At 60.0% G+C, this 20,392-nt stretch overlaps 1 protein-coding gene across 1 annotated transcript in view; it reads right to left on the bottom strand.

The window, feature by feature from the left end:
* Window positions 1-20,392, bottom strand: part of LOC139275102 (transmembrane protein 182-like) — a 157,812-nt gene that overhangs the window by 7,705 nt on the left and 129,715 nt on the right. The window lies entirely within an intron of this gene.

Raw genomic sequence — 20,392 nt, 5'->3', positions numbered from 1 at the left:
TCCATGTTTCATCTCAATAAAGATTTCTAACAGGTATCTACCAGGTAAAGATTTGTTTTTGTAGCCCCCATTGAAAGCTAACTGGTTTTACTATGATTATAATACCAAAAAGTTCAATTTTTACTATTTTTTTTATATTTGTGAACAGACCCAGTACATATATCTACACATCTGCATACCAAAAATTTACTTTATAGCTTTTGAAAAAAATTGCTGACGATATGGTTCTGCATCTGTAATCTATTTTTTAGGTTGATTAAGTCGAACTAGTCATAATGGAGGCAAGATTTGTGTGATATTTTGTTAAGAAATAAATTAGCACTTAACTTCTGTGGCCTCTTCAGTCTTCAGAATAGCTTTCACTGATAGGGTGACCACAGTTCAAAGGCCATCAGGGTCCCATGGACATAATAGGGCCCCAATTTGCATTCATGTTATGAGGCACCGCCTGTTTTAGGTGGGAACCTTATCAACTGCCAAAAAGTACCGGAGAGCTAGTAATTCACCTTTTTAAAGTTCCCCCCTTCATTCGAGATCAGCATAACACCTGCAACATTTGAGCAAATGCTGCACCCATATCAGAAAATCTAGACTGCTGTATCTACATTTGATTGGATCTTTGCCAAAAAGGTGGTTAGAACAGTGGTTTAGAGACTATGCACCCAATAAACAAAGATTCCAGAGACGTGATTGCAAGGTGACCAAGGCTGGGATTTGAATATTCAGGGGTACCTGACAATCTGGAAGGATAGACAAAAAGGAAAAGGAGGTGGGGTAGCTGTGTTATTTAAAGGATGAGCTCAGTGCAGTAGCGAGAAATGATATTGGCTCAGAAGATCAAGATGTAGAGTCAGTTTGGGTGAAGATAAGAAATAATAAGGGGAAAAAGTCATTGGTGGGCATAGTCTATAGGCCTCCTAATAATAGCTACACTGTTGGACAGAGTATAAATCAAGAGATAATGGAGGCTTGTAAGAAAGGCACGGCAATAATCATGGGCAACTTTAATTTTTATATTGATTGGGCAAATCAAATTGGCCAAGGTAGCCTTGAGGAAGAGTTGATAGAGTGTATCCGGGAAGGTTTCCTTGAACAGTACATTGTGGAACCAACCAGGGAGCAGGCTATCCTGGATCTGGTACTGTGTAATGAGACAGGATTAATCAATGATCTCATAGTAAAGTATCCTCTAGGAAAGAGTAATCATAGCATGGTTGAATTTCAAATTCAGTTGGAAGATGAAAAAGTTGGATCTCAAACCAATGTCCTGATCTTAAATAAAGGCGATTACAAAGGTAGAAGGCAGAGTTGGCTAAAGTGGATGGCGAAAATAGATTAAAGTGTAAGATGGTTGATAAGCAGTGGCAGACATTTAAGGAGATATTTCATAACTTTCATAAGAATTAGGAACAGGAGTAGGCCATCTAGCCTCTCGAGTCTGCTCCGCCACCCAACAAGATCACGGCTGTTCTGGCCGTGGACTCAGCTCCACTTACCCGCCCGCTCCCCATAACCCTTAATTTCCTTATTGGTTAAAAATCTATCTATCTGTGATTTGAATATATTTAATGAGCTAGCCTCAACTGCTTCCTTGGGCAGAGAATTCCACAGATTCACAACCTCTGGGAGAAGAAATTCCTTCTCAACTCGGTTTTAAATTGGCTCCCCCGTATTTTGAGGCTGTGCCCCCTGGTTCTAGTCTCCCCGACAAGTGGAAACAACCTCTCTGCCTCTATCCTGTCTATCCCCTTCATTATTTTAAATGTTTCTATAAGATCACCCCTCATCCTTCTGAACTCCAACGAGTAAAGACCCAGTCTACTCAATCTATCATCATAAGGTAACCCCCTCATCTCTGGAATCAGCCTAGTCTCTGTCTCTGTACCCCCTCCAAAGCCAGTATATCCTTCCTTAAGTAAGGTGACCAAAACTGCACGCAGTACTCCAGGTGCGGCCTCACCAATACCCTGTACAGTTGCAGAAGGACCTCCCTGCTTTTGTACTCCATCCCTCTCGCAATGAAGGCCAACATTCCATTCGCCTTCCTGATTACCTGCTGCACCTGCAAACTAACTTTTTGGGATTCATGCACAAGGACCAATTGTGAAGCTGTGGAGGCGTGTCCTGCTCAGTTGGAGCTGTGAGCAGTGAGGGAAGCAGCTAGCAACTTGAGCTCCTGCCTGAAGAGCCCTGAGACCAGCCCAGGAACAGAAGGAAGGAAGGGGTTTCACCACCAACTTTACCCAGAGGGAGAGGAGGAGAACAGAAAACTTTGCAACAACTTCATCATTTCTGCAAAGAGTTGGAGAGAGGGGGAAAAGACAAACAACATCCAGTGTGGAAGGAGGGAGACTCAACATTTCTACAGGTGGGTGTGGGTGCATTTCCCCAAACAGACTTTGTTGTATCGGTGGGGGGAGGAAAGAAGACCACTGAGGGCCGGAACATCGCGGGGGGTGTGTGTGTGTGTGTGGTAGTGTGCGTGGGGGCCTTGCTTACAACTAGGCCCCCCCCCACAATTGGAACCCCCCCCCACCCCCCCCACATTTGCCTAGCCTGGGATAGCTGGAGCTACCAGGCTGAAGAGTCATTAATCACCCTATTGAGGATCGTTAGGAGTGCCTGGTGGCTCCAGCTACCCCAGGTGAAGACATCTTCTCCCCCCACCTGAAGACCACCTCAAAGACTTTTGTGTTTTGCCATCTGGGGAGTGCACCCACCCACAGCTGCGAGGAGAGACCTGCCCTCGCAGCCCCCCCCCCCTTCCCACCCCCCTCTCTCTTTTCTCTGCTACTCTGTTTCTCCCCTCTCTCTCTGAGAACCCTTTCCTTCCAAATTTAAAAAAAAAAAACAATTAAGACAACTGAGCAGAGGGAGCAAGGCCTCTCCCCAATTGTCAACGAGGGGAGAGGTGCCTCGTTAAGGGCTCCTCTGCTCAGTGAACATAAGAGGCCATTAAAGACCATTAAGGCCTGTGACTTTGGGGTGGGTGTAGCCCTTAAAGGGACCCCGTGATGGCGACCCCATCCACGCCGGTGGCAGGGCCAGCAAGGACGTATGCGCAGGTGGCAACCGCTTCCACAGCACCTCCTGCGCCACCCGCTGCCCTGCCACCATTTAGATTAATTACTAGAAAACACGGGGTCAAGAGCTACACTCACCCCACAATGAGCATTGAGGAGTGCGTGCGGGCGATGGCTGGGGTAGTCGGCCCCTCGGCCATTGTCGCAGCCTCCAAGATGTCTGGGAAGGCTGTTTTCTTCCTGGGGTCGGAGCGGGCGGTGTCCCTGGCCCTCGAAAAGGGGCTCACGGTGGGCGGGACGTTCCTGCCGGTGGATCCTCTCGAGGCCACCGCGCAGAGGGTCATCGTGTCGAACGTCCCGCCCTTTGTTCCCGCTGAGCTCCTCCTCCCTCACCTACAACAACTGGGGGAGGTAAGGTCAGGGATCAACCCCATACCGCTCGGCCTCAGGGAGAGCAGCCTGCGCCACGTGTTCTCCTTCCGCCGCCAGCTCTTTGTCCGGCTGGCGCGGGAGGACGTGACAGAAGGGCACTTTAATGTGGTGCACGAGGGGACTGCCTACCGCGTCTTCTGGACGTCGGACGGCGTGCGGTGCCATGCCTGCAGGGAGGTGGGGCACGTTCGTAAGAACTGCCCCGCCTCCAAGGCCGCCAAACCACCGAAGGCGGCCAAGGCTGGCGCTGCCGCCACCCCTCCCCCTAGTTGCGTCCGCGTGCCGGGAGCCATGGGTGCGCGGGCATCGTCGGAGGCCTTTGTTTTCAGGGCCTCCGGCGGGGGGGAGGGAGAGCGTCCGAGCGGAAAGAAGGCGCGGAAGAAGGAAAAACATCTAGAGGCGGGTCCCCTCGGTGCGCCGGAAAGTCTGACCACCGCGCTCAGCCCAACCCAGTCACCGGCGAGCGCGGGGTGCCCCGAGCCCGTGCCCGGGCCCTTGAATACCACCACAGAGGGGCCCAGGCGCGGGCAAGAAAAGGAAAAGGGGGGGGCGGAGCGGGAGGCCTCGGCAGACATGGAGGTCTCCCTGACTCCGCGCGCCCCCAGGAACAAAAAGAGGCACCGCCCCAATGAGGCGGAGGGGGAACAACATCCCTCCGCGGAGGAGGCGGTGCCCGCCGCGTGTCCCGCGTCCCCCACCAGCGCCCCCAAATTGCGCTGCAGGCGCGAGGAGTCTTTCCCCGGGGAGGGTGAGGCAGTTGAGGCTGCCCAGCCTCTGCCTCCCGGGGATGGAGTGGAAGATCTGCCTGTCGTGGGGGGCGTGGGGACCGCGGAGGAATGCGTAGCCGCCGGGTCGAGCGTCCCGGGGACCGAGGCGGGCGGGGCCGAAAAGGCCGAACCTGAGCCCGCCCAGCCAATACACAACTTACCCCGGGATTTGCTCGACCCGGCAGAGAATGAAACAATTGATTTTAATGATACTGTAGATGCTGGGCCGGGGGGTGGCAGCGGGGAGGGGGAGGAACACCCACCCTCGCCCCTTACTTTGGAGCTGGAGCACTTGGAGGGCCTGGGGATTTCCTATGGCCGGGTCTCTCCTTGTTCTCCGGTTCCTGGGGCGGAGGGGGAACCCCTTCCGCTGTCATTTCCCGACCCAGCACCATTTTTAAAAGAGCCCAGTGGGGACTCCTCTGCCGACGATCCTGGGGGTGGGATCGGGGCAGTGCCAGGGCCGGTTGGAGCGGCCGGTTCATTTGCCGTACCTTGTGCGGTCGATGGGCCGGCTGCTGGCGGCCACCTCCCGGAGGAGGACGGGGACTCGGTGGGGGACGCGGGTGAAGACCTAGAGACCACCGCCAGGGAGGCGGTGGATCTGCTCGCGGCCGCCGCTGAGGCCCTCCTCGTTCCTGCAAAGGAACTCCGGGACTTTTTGGCCCAGAGCCGGGGTCGCCGCGACCAAGCCCGACTGGCCCTGGAAAAATGGTCCGAGCCGGAGCTGATCAAGGGGTCCGTCCGCGCCGCCGTTAAAACCTTGGCCGCGGGCGGGCCCTTGACAAAGGAGCAGCACCTTGAGCTGCGCGAGCTCGAGGGACTCCTCGCTGGGCTGCGGAGGGAGCGGAGTTCAACAAAAGACTCCGCTCCCTCCCCCACAATAGGTTAAGGTAGAGGTTGCACTATGCTTTTGCCATGAAGATAACCATAGCCAGCCTCAACATCAACGGCGGCAGAGGGGCACGCCGTAGATTTGACAATTTTTCGCTCCTGCGGGAGGGGAAATATGCGGTGTGCTTCCTGCAAGAAACCCACACCGTTCCGGGAGACGAAGCCACGTGGCTCCTGGAATGGCAAGGAGAGGTCCGCATGAGCCACCTCACCGCCATTTCTAGTGGGGTGGCCATCTTGCTGGGCCCGCATTTTCAGCCGGAGATCTTGGGGGTCGAGGAGCCCGTGCCAGGCCGCTTGCTGCACGTAACGGTTCGCCTGGGGGACGTGCCGCTCCATCTCGTGAACGTGTACGCCCCTCATCCCGGCCCGCAGCAAACGCGCTTCTTTGAAGAGGTGTCCGCTCTTCTTGGCTCCGTCGACGTCGGCGACTGCATTGTCCTCGGGGGGGATTTTAACTGCACCCTCGAGGCGAGGGACCGCTCCGGTGCCCCGCAGTGCATGACGGCGATGGAGAAGTTGAGGGACCTGGTCGGGTCCTTCGACTTGGTGGACGTCTGGCGAAATCTCCACCCCGACTCCAGCGCCTTTACTTGGGTGAGGCCTGGAGTTGGATGGTCTAGAGTCGACCGCCTTTACGTGTCTCGGGCGTACGTTTCCTGCGTCCCGGCGGCCTCCATGCGGCCGGTGCCGTGTTCGGACCACCACCTGGTGTGGGCGGAGCTCGCTTCGCTCCGCGCGAGGACGGGGTCCGCGTACTGGCACTTTAACAACCGGCTGCTGGAGGACGTGCGGTTCCAGGACTCGTTCCGTCGATTCTGGTCCGACTGGAGAAGGAAGCAGGGGGGCTTCCCCTCCTTGAGGCTATGGTGGGACGTGGGCAAGGCTCACGTCCGCGTCTTCTGTCAAGAGTACGCGAGGGGGTCGACCAAGAGGCGGGCGGCCAGAGTCGGGCGCCTAGAAAAAGAGGTGCTCGACCTGGAAGCCCGTCTCGGTCAAGTCGTCCAGGACCCGGCCCTGCGGACGGTGTACGAAGCGAAGAAGGCCGCGCTGAAGGACCTGCAGCTCGTCGGGTCCCGAGGCGCGTTCGTGAGGTCGCGGATCCGGTTCCTGCGGGATCTGGACCGCGGCTCCCCCTTCTTCTACTCGCTGGAAAAAAGGCAGAGTGTCCGTAAGCAGCTCTTGACGCTGCTGGCCGACGACGGCTCTCTCGTCTCGGATCCGGAGGGCGTCAACAACAGGGTCCGTGAATATTACGGGGCTCTGTTCTCTCCGGATCCGTCCAGCGAGGAAGCGCGTAGAGTTTTGTGGGAGGACCTGCCGAAGGTCGGCCCGGAGGGCGCCGAAAATCTGGAAGCTCCGCTAAGCCTGGCGGAGCTGACCGGTGCCCTCGCCCGGCTCTCGAGGGGAAAATCCCCGGGGCTGGACGGGCTGACCGTGGAGTTCCACAGGGCGTTCTGGGACGTCCTGGGGGGCGACTACGCGCGGGTCCTGGGGGAAAGTCTGGCGACCGGGGAGATGCCCCTCTCTTGGCGCAGGGCAGTCATCGTCCTGCTGCCTAAGAAGGGCGATCTCCGCCTCCTTAAGAACTGGCGCCCGGTCTCCCTCCTCAGCACGGACTACAAAATCTTCGCCAGGGCGATGTCTGCTCGCCTTGGTGCCGTGCTGGACCACATGATCCACCCCGACCAGTCATACACGGTCCCGGGCCGGACAATCCACGATAACATCCATCTGGTCCGGGACCTCATCCATTGTTCCCAGGAGGCTGGTCTGTCGGTCGCCTTCCTATCCCTCGACCAAGAGAAGGCGTTCGACAGGGTGGATCACGACTATCTGCTCGGAACTCTGCGCGCTTTCGGGTTCGGGACGCATTTCGTCGCCCGGATCCGACTTTTGTACGCCGCCGCGGAGTGTCTGATTAAGGTTAACGGGTCCTTGACGGCGCCCCTTCGCTTTAGGAGAGGGGTGCGCCAGGGATGCCCCATGTCCGGCCAGTTATACGCCGTTTGCGTGGAGCCTTTCCTGCGCCTCTTGCGGACGAGGTTGACGGGACTGGCTCTGCAAGGGCCGGGCGTGGAGGTCGTCCTCTCGGCTTACGCCGATGACGTGCTCCTCGCGGTAGAGGATCCCGCTGACCTGCGGAGGATGCGTGAGTGCCAGGAGATTTACTCGGCCGCGTCCTCCGCCAGGATCAACTGGGAGAAATGTTCCGGACTCCTGGTGGGTCAGTGGCGGGTGGACTCCCTGCCGGAGGAGCTCAGGCCTTTTGCCTGGAGCACGACCCATCTCCTCTATCTGGGAGTCTACCTTAGCCCCGACGAGGAAGCCTGGCCGGCGAACTGGCAGGAGCTGGAGGCCAAGGTCGCCGCTCGCCTAGGGCGCTGGACAGGACTGCTCCGAGTGCTGTCCTACAGGGGTCGAGCGCTAGTCATAAACCAGCTGGTGGCCGCAATGCTGTGGTACCGGCTGGTCACTTTGACCCCTCCCCCTGCGTTTGTCGCCAAGATACAGAAGAAGCTGGTGGACTTCTTCTGGAACAACAGGAAGCACTGGGTCTCTGTCGCGGTCTTGAGTCTCCCGCTTGAGGAGGGCGGTCAGTCGTTGGTGTGCGTCAGCGCCCAGCTCGCGACTTTCCGTCTTCAGACCCTGCAGAGATACCTTTACGTCGAGCCCCCTCCTAGGTGGTGTGCTCTGGCGAGGTATTTCTTCCGCCAGCAGCTCGACCTCAATTATGACACGCAGCTCCTGTTTGTGAACTTGGGGGGTGCCAGGACCGCCCTCCGGGAGCTGCCTGTCTTTTACAGGGAACTCATCAGGGTCTGGAACAAAGTCTCCACCAAGCGCAGCTCTCCGCCGGCTGGAGTGGCGGCCGTCCTGCAGGAGCCGCTGCTCGGGAATCCGTACCTCCACGGCCGAGGCTTCATGTGGCGGTCGGAAGAGAGGGCTGTGGCTGGTGAGGTGACCAGGGTCAGGGACCTGCTCGATGGCGGAGGAGCGGGCTGGATGGCGCCAGTCACGCTGGCGCGGCGCCTAAATTCTGCCAACGTCCGCCGCGCGGCCGATGCCATCGAGTCGCTAAAAACAGCTCTGGGCCCTGACTCCGTTAGGTGTATCGAGGAGGCTCAAGCACGTGGGGAGATCCCGTCCGAACTGACCCCCGTCCGGACGGAATTCCTCATCGGCGCCAAACCCCGGAACCTCCCTCGGGGGCCGGCGCCTCACAACTTGAGCCGCCTCAGGGAAATCCCCTCCGTGCCTTTCAGTTCCGCGCGGAGGGGTTTCCTGTACGGGCTGCTCCTGCACACCCTCAACTTTGCCATCCTCGCCGGCCGTCCGGACACGCCATGGCGCACCATCTTGCCGTCCGGAGGAGGCGGGGGTCCCCGATGGAGGGCACTCTACGCAGGGGTCCTCCCACTATTCATCGGGGACTTGGCCTGGAGGGTGGTGCACGGAGCAGTGCCGTGCAACAAATTTTTAAGCCGGTTCACGGACTCCCAGGCCGCCTGCAATTTCTGCGGTCTGGAGGAGTCCGTGTTCCATGTTTTTATTGAGTGCACAAGGTTGCAGCCCCTGTTCCATTATTTGAAGGGGCTGCTCCTGAAATTCTGGCTGCACTTCAGTCCCACTCTCCTGATCTTTGGGCACCCTGTGCGGAGGGGAGCGGGTAGGTCCGAAGGCCTCCTCGTAGGACTGCTCCTGGGCACGGCCAAGGGTGCCATCAGCCGGTCCAGGCAGCGGGCGGTCGAGGGGGTCGTTCAACCTGACTGCCTGCCTCTCTTCCGCTCTTACATCCGGTCCAGGGTGTCCTTGGAGATGGAGCACGCGGTGTCCACCGGTACGCTCGCGGCCTTCCGCGAGAGGTGGGCACCGGAGGGACTGGAGTGCATCATCACGCCCGGCAACCAAATTTTAATTTGATTTTACGTTTTAAAGTTAATTTGTTTTAATTGCCGGTGCTTTTAGTGTCCCCTTCCCTTTTATAGGGGGCACTGGGGAAAAATTGTGATTTTAGTGCCCAAAAAAAAAAAACAAAAAAAAAAGGAAAAAAAAAAACAAAAAAAAAAAAAAAAAAAAAAAAAACAAAAAAAAAAAAAAAAAAGGGGGGAAAAAATGGGCCTTGTAAATGTCTGGATTGTCACCCAGGTCGGGTGGCACAGTTTAATGTTTATGTTTTCGCAGGTAGACTCTAAAAGAGTTTCATGCACAAGGACCAATTGTGAAGCTGTGGAGGCGTGTCCTGCTCAGTTGGAGCTGTGAGCAGTGAGGGAAGCAGCTAGCAACTTGAGCTCCTGCCTGGAGAGCCCTGAGACCAGCCCAGGAAGAGAAGGAAGGAAGGGGCTTCACCTTCAACTTTACCCAGAGGGAGAGGAGGAAAAAGCAGAAAACTTTAACAACTTTTATCATTTCTGCAAAGAGTTGGAGAGAGGGGGAAAAACCAACAACAAACCAGTGTGGAAGGAGGGAGACTCAACATTTCTACAGGTGGGTGTGGGTGCATTTCCCCAAACAGACTTTGTTGTATCGGTGGGGGGAGGAAAGAAGACCACTGAGGGCCGGAACATCGCGGGGGGTGTGTGTGTGTGTGTGGTAGTGTGCGTGGGGGCTGTGCTTACAACTGGGCCCCCCCCACAATTGGAACCCCCCCCACCCCCCCCCACATTTGCCTAGCCTGGGATAGCTGGAGCTACCAGGCTGAAGAGTCATTAATCACCCTATTGAGGATCGTTAGGAGTGCCTGGTGGCTCCAGCTACCCCAGGTGAAGACATCTTCTCCCCCCACCTGAAGACCACCCCAAAGACTTTTGTGTTTTGCCATCTGGGGAGTGCACCCACCCACAGCTGCGAGGGGAGACCTGCCCTCGCAGCCCCCCCCCCTTCCCACCCCCCTCTCTCTTTCTCCGTTACCCTCTGTTTCTCCCCTCTCTCTCTGAGGCCTCTTCCTTCCAAATTTGCAAAAAAAAAAACCAATTAAGACAACTGAGCAGAGGGAGCAAGGCCTCTCCCCAATTGTCAACGAGGGGAGAGGTGCCTCGTTAAGGGCTCCTCTGCTCAGTTAATATACGAGGCCATTAAAAGACCATTAAGGCCTGTGACTTTGGGGTGGGTGTAGCCCTTAAAGGGACCCCGTGATGGCGACCCCATCCACGCCGGTGGCAGGGCCAGCAAGGACGTATGCGCAGGCGGTGTCCACATCCACGGCACCTCCTGCGCCACCCGCTGCCCTGCCACCGTTTAGATTTATAACCAGGAAACACGGGGTCAAGAGCTACACTCACCCCACAATGAGCATTGAGGAGTGCGTGCGGGCGATGGCTGGGGTAGTCGGCCCCTCGGCCATTGTCGCAGCCTCCAAGATGTCTGGGAAGGCCGTGTTCTTCCTGGGGTCGGAGCGGGCGGTGTCCCTGGCCCTTGAAAAGGGGCTCACGGTGGGCGGGACGTTCCTGCCGGTGGACCCTCTCGAGGCCACCGCGCAGAGGGTCATCATTTCAAACGTCCCGCCCTTTGTTCCCGCTGAGCTCCTCCTCCCTCACCTACACCAACTGGGGGAGGTAAGGTCAGGGATCAACCCCATACCGCTCGGCCTCAGGGAGAACAGCCTGCGCCACGTGTTCTCCTTCCGCCGCCAGCTCTTTGTCCGGCTGGCGCGGGAGGACACGACGGAGGGTAATTTTAATGTGGTGCACGAGGGGACTGCCTACCGCGTCTTCTGGACGTCGGACGGCGTGCGGTGCCATGCCTGCAGGGAGGTGGGGCACGTTCGCAAGAACTGCCCCGCCTCCAAGGCCACCAAACCACCGAAGGCGGCCAAGGCTGGCGCCGCCGCCACCCCTCCCCCTAGTTGCGTCCGCGTGCCGGGAGCCATGGGTGCGCGGGCATCGTCGGAGGCCTTTGTTTTCAGGGCCTCCGGCGGGGGGGAGGGAGAGCGTCCGACCGGAAAGAAGGCGCGGAAGAAGACAAAACATCAAGAGGCGGGTCCCCTCAGTGCGCCGGATAATTTGACCACCGCGCTCAGCCCAACCCCGTCACCGGCGAGCGCGGGGTGCCCCGAGCCCGTGCCCGAGCCCTTGAACAACACCACAGAGGGGCCCGGGCGCGGGCAAGAAAAGGAAAAGGGGGGGGCGGAGCGGGAGGCCTCGGCAGACATGGAGGTCTCCCTGACTCCGCGCGCCCCCAGGAACAAAAAGAGGCACCGTCCCAATGACGCGGAGGGGGAACAACATCCCTCCGCGGAGGAGTCGGTGCCCGCCGCGTGTCCCGCGTCCCCCACCAGCGCTCCCAAATTGCGCTGCAGGCGCGAAGAGTCTGTCCCCGGGGAGGGTGAGGTAGTCGAGGCTGCCCAGCCGCTGCCTCCTGGGGATGGAGTGGAAGATCTGCCTGTCGTGGGGGGCGTGGGGACCGCGGAGGAATGCGTAGCCGCCGGGCCGGGCGTCCCGGGGACTGAGGCGGGCGAGGCCGAAAAGGCCGAACCTGAGCCCGCCCAGCCAATACCCAACTTCCCCCGGGAGACGCTCGACCCGGCAGAAACACAATTTACTGTTTTTAATGAAACTGTAGATGCTGGGCCGGGGGGTGGCAGCGGGGAGGGGGAGGAACACCCACCCTCGCCCCTTACTTTGGAGCTGGAGCACTTGGGGGGCCTGGGGATTTCCTATGGCCGGGTCTCTCCTTGTTCTCCGGTTCCTGGGGCGGAGGGGGAACCCCTTCCGCTGTCATTTCCCGACCCAGCACCATTTTTAAAAGAGCCCAGTGGGGACTCCTCTGCCGACGATCCTGGGGGTGGGATCGGGGCAGTGCCAGGGCCGGTTGGAGCGGCCGGTTCATTTGCCGTACCTTGTGCGGTCGATGGGCCGGCTGCTGGCGGCCACCTCCCGGAGGAGGACGGGGACTCGGTGGGGGACGCGGGTGAAGACCTAGAGACCACCGCCAGGGAGGCGGTGGATCTGCTCGCGGCCGCCGCTGAGGCCCTCCTCGTTCCTGCAAAGGAACTCCGGGACTTTTTGGCCCAGAGCCGGGGTCGCCGCGACCAAGCCCGACTGGCCCTGGAAAAATGGTCCGAGCCGGAGCTGATCAAGGGGTCCGTCCGCGCCGCCGTTAAAACCTTGGCCGCGGGCGGGCCCTTGACAAAGGAGCAGCACCTTGAGCTGCGCGAGCTCGAGGGACTCCTCGCTGGGCTGCGGAGGGAGCGGAGTTCAACAAAAGACTCCGCTCCCTCCCCCACAATAGGTTAAGGCAGAGGTTGCACTATGCTTTTGTCATGAAGATAACCATAGCCAGCCTCAACATCAACGGCGGCAGAGGGGCACGCCGTAGATTTGACAATTTTTCGCTCCTGCGGGAGGGGAAATATGCGGTGTGCTTCCTGCAAGAAACCCACACCGTTCCGGGAGACGAAGCCACGTGGCTCCTGGAATGGCAAGGAGAGGTCCGCATGAGCCACCTCACCGCCATTTCTAGTGGGGTGGCCATCTTGCTGGGCCCGCATTTTCAGCCGGAGATCTTGGGGGTCGAGGAGCCCGTGCCAGGCCGCTTGCTGCACGTAACGGTTCGCCTGGGGGACGTGCCGCTCCATCTCGTGAACGTGTACGCCCCTCATCCCGGCCCGCAGCAAACGCGCTTCTTTGAAGAGGTGTCCGCTCTTCTTGGCTCCGTCGACGTCGGCGACTGCATTGTCCTCGGGGGGGATTTTAACTGCACCCTCGAGGCGAGGGACCGCTCCGGTGCCCCGCAGTGCATGACGGCGATGGAGAAGTTGAGGGACCTGGTCGGGTCCTTCGACTTGGTGGACGTCTGGCGAAATCTCCACCCCGACTCCAGCGCCTTTACTTGGGTGAGGCCTGGAGTTGGATGGTCTAGAGTCGACCGCCTTTACGTGTCTCGGGCGTACGTTTCCTGCGTCCCGGCGGCCTCCATGCGGCCGGTGCCGTGTTCGGACCACCACCTGGTGTGGGCGGAGCTCGCTTCGCTCCGCGCGAGGACGGGGTCCGCGTACTGGCACTTTAACAACCGGCTGCTGGAGGACGTGCGGTTCCAGGACTCGTTCCGTCGATTCTGGTCCGACTGGAGAAGGAAGCAGGGGGGCTTCCCCTCCTTGAGGCTATGGTGGGACGTGGGCAAGGCTCACGTCCGCGTCTTCTGTCAAGAGTACGCGAGGGGGTCGACCAAGAGGCGGGCGGCCAGAGTCGGGCGCCTAGAAAAAGAGGTGCTCGACCTGGAAGCCCGTCTCGGTCAAGTCGTCCAGGACCCGGCCCTGCGGACGGTGTACGAAGCGAAGAAGGCCGCGCTGAAGGACCTGCAGCTCGTCGGGTCCCGAGGCGCGTTCGTGAGGTCGCGGATCCGGTTCCTGCGGGATCTGGACCGCGGCTCCCCCTTCTTCTACTCGCTGGAAAAAAGGCAGAGTGTCCGTAAGCAGCTCTTGACGCTGCTGGCCGACGACGGCTCTCTCGTCTCGGATCCGGAGGGCGTCAACAACAGGGTCCGTGAATATTACGGGGCCCTGTTCTCTCCGGATCCGTCCAGCGAGGAAGCGCGTAGAGTTTTGTGGGAGGACCTGCCGAAGGTCGGCCCGGAGGGCGCCGAAAATCTGGAAGCTCCGCTAAGCCTGGCGGAGCTGACCGGTGCCCTCGCCCGGCTCTCGAGGGGAAAATCCCCGGGGCTGGACGGGCTGACCGTGGAGTTCCACAGGGCGTTCTGGGACGTCCTGGGGAGCGACTACGCGCGGGTCCTGGGGGAAAGTCTGGCGACCGGGGAGATGCCCCTCTCTTGGCGCAGGGCAGTCATCGTCCTGCTGCCTAAGAAGGGCGATCTCCGCCTCCTTAAGAACTGGCGCCCGGTCTCCCTCCTCAGCACGGACTACAAAATCTTCGCCAGGGCGATGTCTGCTCGCCTTGGTGCCGTGCTGGACCACATGATCCACCCCGACCAGTCATACACGGTCCCGGGCCGGACGATCCACGACAACATCCATCTGGTCCGGGACCTCATCCATTGTTCCCAGGAGGCTGGTCTGTCGGTCGCCTTCCTATCCCTCGACCAAGAGAAGGCGTTCGACAGGGTGGATCACGACTATCTGCTCGGAACTCTGCGCGCTTTCGGGTTCGGGACGCATTTCGTCGCCCGGATCCGACTTTTGTACGCCGCCGCGGAGTGTCTGATTAAGGTTAACGGGTCCTTGACGGCGCCCCTTCGCTTTAGGAGAGGGGTGCGCCAGGGATGCCCCATGTCCGGCCAGTTATACGCCGTTTGCGTGGAGCCTTTCCTGCGCCTCTTGCGGACGAGGTTGACGGGACTGGCTCTGCAAGGGCCGGGCGTGGAGGTCGTCCTCTCGGCTTACGCCGATGACGTGCTCCTCGCGATAGAGGATCCCGCTGACCTGCGGAGGATGCGTGAGTGCCAGGAGATTTACTCGGCCGCGTCCTCCGCCAGGATCAACTGGGAGAAATGTTCCGGACTCCTGGTGGGTCAGTGGCGGGTGGACTCCCTGCCGGAGGAGCTCAGGCCTTTTGCCTGGAGCACGACCCATCTCCTCTATCTGGGAGTCTACCTTAGCCCCGACGAGGGAGCCTGGCCGGCGAACTGGCAGGAGCTGGAGGCCAAGGTCGCCGCTCGCCTAGGGCGCTGGACAGGACTGCTCCGAGTGCTGTCCTACAGGGGTCGAGCGCTAGTCATAAACCAGCTGGTGGCCGCAATGCTGTGGTACCGGCTGGTCACTTTGACCCCTCCCCCTGCGTTTGTCGCCAAGATACAGAAGAAGCTGGTGGACTTCTTCTGGAACAACAGGAAGCACTGGGTCTCTGCCGCGGTCTTGAGTCTCCCGCTTGAGGAGGGCGGTCAGTCGTTGGTGTGCGTCAGCGCCCAGCTCGCGACTTTCCGTCTTCAGACCCTGCAGAGATACCTTTACGTCGAGCCCCCTCCTAGGTGGTGCGCTCTGGCGAGGTATTTCTTCCGCCAGCAGCTCGACCTCAATTATGACACGCAGCTCCTGTTTGTGAACTTGGGGGGTGCCAGGACCGCCCTCCGGGAGCTGCCTGTCTTTTACAGGGAACTCATCAGGGTCTGGAACAAAGTCTCCACCAAGCGCAGCTCTCCGCCGGCTGGAGTGGCGGCCGTCCTGCAGGAGCCGCTGCTCGGGAATCCGTACCTCCACGGCCGAGGCTTCATGTGGCGGTCGGAAGAGAGGGCTGTGGCTGGTGAGGTGACCAGGGTCAGGGACCTGCTCGATGGCGGAGGAGCGGGCTGGATGGCGCCAGACACGCTGGCGCGGCGCCTAAATTCTGCCAACGTCCGCCGCGCGGCCGATGCCATCGAGTCGCTAAAAACAGCTCTGGGCCCTGACTCCGTTAGGTGCATCGAGGAGGCTCAAGCACGTGGGGAGATCCCGTCCGAACTGACCCCCGTCCGGACGGAATTCCTCATCGGCGCCAAACCCCGGAACCTCCCTCGGGGGCCGGCGCCTCACAACTTGAGCCGCCTCGGGGAAATCCCCTCCGTGCCTTTCAGTTCCGCGCGGAGGGGTTTCCTGTACGGGCTGCTCCTGCACACCCTCAACTTTGCCATCCTCGCCGGCCGTCCGGACACGCCATGGCGTACCATCTTGCCGTCCGGAGGAGGCGGGGGTCCCCGATGGAGGGCACTCTACGCAGGGGTCCTCCCACTATTCATCGGGGACTTGGCCTGGAGGGTGGTGCACGGAGCAGTGCCGTGCAACAAATTTTTAAGCCGGTTCACGGACTCCCAGGCCGCCTGCAATTTCTGCGGTCTGGAGGAGTCCGTGTTCCATGTTTTTATGGAGTGCACGAGGTTGCAGCCCCTGTTCCACTATTTGAAGGGGCTGCTCCTGAAATTCTGGCTGCACTTCAGTCCCACTCTCCTGATCTTTGGGCACCCTGTGCGGAGGGGAGCGGGTAGGTCCGAGGGCCTCCTCGTAGGACTGCTCCTGGGCACGGCCAAGGGTGCCATCAGCCGGTCCAGGCAGCGGGCGGTCGAGGGGGTCGTTCAACCTGACTGCCTGCCTCTCTTCCGCTCTTACATCCGGTCCAGGGTGTCCTTGGAGATGGAGCACGCGGTGTCCACCGGTACGCTCGCGGCCTTCCGCGAGAGGTGGGCACCGGAGGGACTGGAGTGCATCATCACGCCCGGCAACCAAATTTTAATTTGATTTTACGTTTTAAAGTTTAATTTGTTTTAATTGCCGGTGCTTTTAGTGTCCCCCTCCCCTTTTATAGGGGGCACTGGGAAAATTTGATTTTAGCGCCCCAAAAAAAAAAAACCAAAAAAAGAATTAAAAAAAAAAAAAGGGGCCTTGTAAATGTCTGGAGTGTCACCCAGGTCGGGTGGCACAGTTTAATGTTTATGTTTTGCAGGTGAACTCCAAAAGAGTTTCATGCACAAGGACCAATTGTGAAGCTGTGGAGGCGTGTCCTGCTCAGTTGGAGCTGTGAGCAGTGAGGGAAGCAGCTAGCAACTTGAGCTCCTGCCTGGAGAGCCCTGAGACCAGCCCAGGAAGAGAAGGAAGGAAGGGGCTTCACCTTCAACTTTACCCAGAGGGAGAGGAGGAAAAAGCAGAAAACTTTAACAACTTTTATCATTTCTGCAAAGAGTTGGAGAGAGGGGGAAAAACCAACAACAAACCAGTGTGGAAGGAGGGAGACTCAACATTTCTACAGGTGGGTGTGGGTGCATTTCCCCAAACAGACTTTGTTGTATCGGTGGGGGGAGGAAAGAAGACCACTGAGGGCCGGAACATCGCGGGGGGTGTGTGTGTGTGTGTGGTAGTGTGCGTGGGGGCAGTGCTTACAACTGGGCCCCCCCCACAATTGGAACCCCCCCCACCCCCCCCCACATTTGCCTAGCCTGGGATAGCTGGAGCTACCAGGCTGAAGAGTCATTAATCACCCTATTGAGGATCGTTAGGAGTGCCTGGTGGCTCCAGCTACCCCAGGTGAAGACATCTTCTCCCCCCACCTGAAGACCACCCCAAAGACTTTTGTGTTTTGCCATCTGGGGAGTGCACCCACCCACAGCTGCGAGGGGAGACCTGCCCTCGCAGCCCCCCCCCCTTCCCACCCCCCTCTCTCTTTCTCCGTTACCCTCTGTTTCTCCCCTCTCTCTCTGAGGCCTCTTCCTTCCAAATTTGCAAAAAAAAAAACCAATTAAGACAACTGAGCAGAGGGAGCAAGGCCTCTCCCCAATTGTCAACGAGGGGAGAGGTGCCTCGTTAAGGGCTCCTCTGCTCAGTTAATATACGAGGCCATTAAAAGACCATTAAGGCCTGTGACTTTGGGGTGGGTGTAGCCCTTAAAGGGACCCCGTGATGGCGACCCCATCCACGCCGGTGGCAGGGCCAGCAAGGACGTATGCGCAGGCGGTGTCCACATCCACGGCACCTCCTGCGCCACCCGCTGCCCTGCCACCGTTTAGATTTATAACCAGGAAACACGGGGTCAAGAGCTACACTCACCCCACAATGAGCATTGAGGAGTGCGTGCGGGCGATGGCTGGGGTAGTCGGCCCCTCGGCCATTGTCGCAGCCTCCAAGATGTCTGGGAAGGCCGTGTTCTTCCTGGGGTCGGAGCGGGCGGTGTCCCTGGCCCTTGAAAAGGGGCTCACGGTGGGCGGGACGTTCCTGCCGGTGGACCCTCTCGAGGCCACCGCGCAGAGGGTCATCATTTCAAACGTCCCGCCCTTTGTTCCCGCTGAGCTCCTCCTCCCTCACCTACACCAACTGGGGGAGGTAAGGTCAGGGATCAACCCCATACCGCTCGGCCTCAGGGAGAACAGCCTGCGCCACGTGTTCTCCTTCCGCCGCCAGCTCTTTGTCCGGCTGGCGCGGGAGGACACGACGGAGGGTAATTTTAATGTGGTGCACGAGGGGACTGCCTACCGCGTCTTCTGGACGTCGGACGGCGTGCGGTGCCATGCCTGCAGGGAGGTGGGGCACGTTCGCAAGAACTGCCCCGCCTCCAAGGCCACCAAACCACCGAAGGCGGCCAAGGCTGGCGCCGCCGCCACCCCTCCCCCTAGTTGCGTCCGCGTGCCGGGAGCCATGGGTGCGCGGGCATCGTCGGAGGCCTTTGTTTTCAGGGCCTCCGGCGGGGGGGAGGGAGAGCGTCCGACCGGAAAGAAGGCGCGGAAGAAGACAAAACATCAAGAGGCGGGTCCCCTCAGTGCGCCGGATAATTTGACCACCGCGCTCAGCCCAACCCCGTCACCGGCGAGCGCGGGGTGCCCCGAGCCCGTGCCCGAGCCCTTGAACAACACCACAGAGGGGCCCGGGCGCGGGCAAGAAAAGGAAAAGGGGGGGGCGGAGCGGGAGGCCTCGGCAGACATGGAGGTCTCCCTGACTCCGCGCGCCCCCAGGAACAAAAAGAGGCACCGTCCCAATGACGCGGAGGGGGAACAACATCCCTCCGCGGAGGAGTCGGTGCCCGCCGCGTGTCCCGCGTCCCCCACCAGCGCTCCCAAATTGCGCTGCAGGCGCGAAGAGTCTGTCCCCGGGGAGGGTGAGGTAGTCGAGGCTGCCCAGCCGCTGCCTCCTGGGGATGGAGTGGAAGATCTGCCTGTCGTGGGGGGCGTGGGGACCGCGGAGGAATGCGTAGCCGCCGGGCCGGGCGTCCCGGGGACTGAGGCGGGCGAGGCCGAAAAGGCCGAACCTGAGCCCGCCCAGCCAATACCCAACTTCCCCCGGGAGACGCTCGACCCGGCAGAAACACAATTTACTGTTTTTAATGAAACTGTAGATGCTGGGCCGGGGGGTGGCAGCGGGGAGGGGGAGGAACACCCACCCTCGCCCCTTACTTTGGAGCTGGAGCACTTGGGGGGCCTGGGGATTTCCTATGGCCGGGTCTCTCCTTGTTCTCCGGTTCCTGGGGCGGAGGGGGAACCCCTTCCGCTGTCATTTCCCGACCCAGCACCATTTTTAAAAGAGCCCAGTGGGGACTCCTCTGCCGACGATCCTGGGGGTGGGATCGGGGCAGTGCCAGGGCCGGTTGGAGCGGCCGGTTCATTTGCCGTACCTTGTGCGGTCGATGGGCCGGCTGCTGGCGGCCACCTCCCGGAGGAGGACGGGGACTCGGTGGGGGACGCGGGTGAAGACCTAGAGACCACCGCCAGGGAGGCGGTGGATCTGCTCGCGGCCGCCGCTGAGGCCCTCCTCGTTCCTGCAAAGGAACTCCGGGACTTTTTGGCCCAGAGCCGGGGTCGCCGCGACCAAGCCCGACTGGCCCTGGAAAAATGGTCCGAGCCGGAGCTGATCAAGGGGTCCGTCCGCGCCGCCGTTAAAACCTTGGCCGCGGGCGGGCCCTTGACAAAGGAGCAGCACCTTGAGCTGCGCGAGCTCGAGGGACTCCTCGCTGGGCTGCGGAGGGAGCGGAGTTCAACAAAAGACTCCGCTCCCTCCCCCACAATAGGTTAAGGCAGAGGTTGCACTATGCTTTTGTCATGAAGATAACCATAGCCAGCCTCAACATCAACGGCGGCAGAGGGGCACGCCGTAGATTTGACAATTTTTCGCTCCTGCGGGAGGGGAAATATGCGGTGTGCTTCCTGCAAGAAACCCACACCGTTCCGGGAGACGAAGCCACGTGGCTCCTGGAATGGCAAGGAGAGGTCCGCATGAGCCACCTCACCGCCATTTCTAGTGGGGTGGCCATCTTGCTGGGCCCGCATTTTCAGCCGGAGATCTTGGGGGTCGAGGAGCCCGTGCCAGGCCGCTTGCTGCACGTAACGGTTCGCCTGGGGGACGTGCCGCTCCATCTCGTGAACGTGTACGCCCCTCATCCCGGCCCGCAGCAAACGCGCTTCTTTGAAGAGGTGTCCGCTCTTCTTGGCTCCGTCGACGTCGGCGACTGCATTGTCCTCGGGGGGGATTTTAACTGCACCCTCGAGGCGAGGGACCGCTCCGGTGCCCCGCAGTGCATGACGGCGATGGAGAAGTTGAGGGACCTGGTCGGGTCCTTCGACTTGGTGGACGTCTGGCGAAATCTCCACCCCGACTCCAGCGCCTTTACTTGGGTGAGGCCTGGAGTTGGATGGTCTAGAGTCGACCGCCTTTACGTGTCTCGGGCGTACGTTTCCTGCGTCCCGGCGGCCTCCATGCGGCCGGTGCCGTGTTCGGACCACCACCTGGTGTGGGCGGAGCTCGCTTCGCTCCGCGCGAGGACGGGGTCCGCGTACTGGCACTTTAACAACCGGCTGCTGGAGGACGTGCGGTTCCAGGACTCGTTCCGTCGATTCTGGTCCGACTGGAGAAGGAAGCAGGGGGGCTTCCCCTCC

This window comes from Pristiophorus japonicus, chromosome 10 (genome assembly GCF_044704955.1).
Source record: "Pristiophorus japonicus isolate sPriJap1 chromosome 10, sPriJap1.hap1, whole genome shotgun sequence".
Taxonomy (NCBI): Eukaryota; Metazoa; Chordata; class Chondrichthyes; family Pristiophoridae; genus Pristiophorus; species Pristiophorus japonicus.
The sequence above is the reverse complement of the archived record's forward strand: the minus strand, read 5'-3'. Positions and strand labels throughout refer to the sequence as shown.